Source organism: Octopus bimaculoides, chromosome 25, assembly GCF_001194135.2.
Source record: "Octopus bimaculoides isolate UCB-OBI-ISO-001 chromosome 25, ASM119413v2, whole genome shotgun sequence".
Classification (NCBI taxonomy): Eukaryota; Metazoa; Mollusca; class Cephalopoda; order Octopoda; family Octopodidae; genus Octopus; species Octopus bimaculoides.
The window spans coordinates 3,039,845-3,041,346 of record NC_069005.1 but is presented as its reverse complement, the minus strand read 5'-3'; the positions used below and the strand labels follow the sequence as shown (position 1 = coordinate 3,041,346).

General features: G+C 35.7%; 1 protein-coding gene across 1 annotated transcript in view; it reads left to right on the top strand.

Moving 5' to 3' along the window:
* Positions 1 to 1,502, top strand: part of LOC106875585 (uncharacterized) — a 257,209-nt gene that overhangs the window by 141,125 nt on the left and 114,582 nt on the right. The window lies entirely within an intron of this gene.

The window sequence follows — 1,502 nt, the reverse complement described above, 5'->3', positions numbered from 1 at the left end:
ATATATATATATATATATATATATATATATACAAAACCCTCTGTGGTTGGTGAACGTCCGCGAAGAAGAGACTTTTCTGTACTGTATATCTTTTTTTTTTTAGTTATTTTTCTAATTGGTATACATACATTTTCTAAATGCAGAACAACACCACGGTGGAATCGACGTAAGCTTAAATAGTAAACCGCGATATGTGAACCGCTATAGGTGAACTGTGATCGGTGAACCGCAATATGGCGAAGGGTTACTGTATTCTGCAAAGAATCGTAAAAACAAATCTCCAGATAAATTACCTGCTAATTAAATTAGCAAAGTCTAGCTTAATAAAAACAATAAAAAAATGACAGCAGAAGCAATAATTATTGTTATTATAATAGAAATGATAATTATAATTAATATTAATATAATAATTAGGGCGACGAGCTGGCAGAATCATTAGCACGCCGGTATTTCGCTTAGCGGTATTTCGCCTGCTGTTACGTTCCGAGATCATATTCCGCCGAATTCGACTTATCCTTTCATCCTTTCGGGGTAGATTACATAAGTACCAGTTATGCACTGGGATCGATGTAATCGACTTAATCCCTTTGCCTGTCCCTCTCTAGCCTTCTATGTTTAGCCTCACCACCTGTGGGCAATAAATATTAAGATATGATAATAATGGTTTCAAATTTTGTCACAAGGGCAGCAGTTTTGGTGGAGGCGGATGAGTCGATTACATCGACCTCAGTACATGACTGGTACTTGTATTATTAACCCCGGAAAAGGCAAAGGCAACCTTGGCAGAAATGATAATAGTAACAACTATAGGCACAATGCTTGAAATTTTCAGTGGGTGGGGTAGTCGATTGGTTCGATACCAATACGAACTGGTACTTAATTTATCCACCCTGAAAATATGAAAGGTAAAGTGGACCTCAGCGGAAATGATAATGGTATCCCTATTATCATGACGCATAGTAGTAGTTGTAGTAGTGGTAGTGGTGCTGGTGGTGCTGGTAATAGTAGTTGGTGCAGAAGTATCAGTAGCAGCAGCAGCAGCAGTAGTAGTAGTAGTAGTAGTAGTAGTAGTAGTAGTAGTAGTAGTAGTAGTAGTAGTAGTGGTGGTAGTAGTAGTAGTAGTAGTAGTAGTAGTAGTAGTTGTAGCAGTAGTAGTAGTTGTTGTTGTTGTTATAATAGTAGTAAAATGAGCAAAAGAAGGAAAGAAAACATATCTGAAAAATGAGCGTAAGACATAAAAATGAAGGCACCATTTAAGTAAGGTTTTATTTTATTTATTCTTTTGATATTTTCACTCATTTATGTTTTCTTTTTCTTCGTTAAAACCAAAAAAACAGACATTGCAGACTTAATGCTATTCATTGAAAATTAATTCTACGGTGTACGATAGGTATATAATAGAACTATATAATTAGAGACACGAGTGAAGTTCTGAATATATATATATTTGTGTGTGTTTGTATATGTGTGTGTGTGTGTGTGTGTGTGTGTGTGTGTGTGTG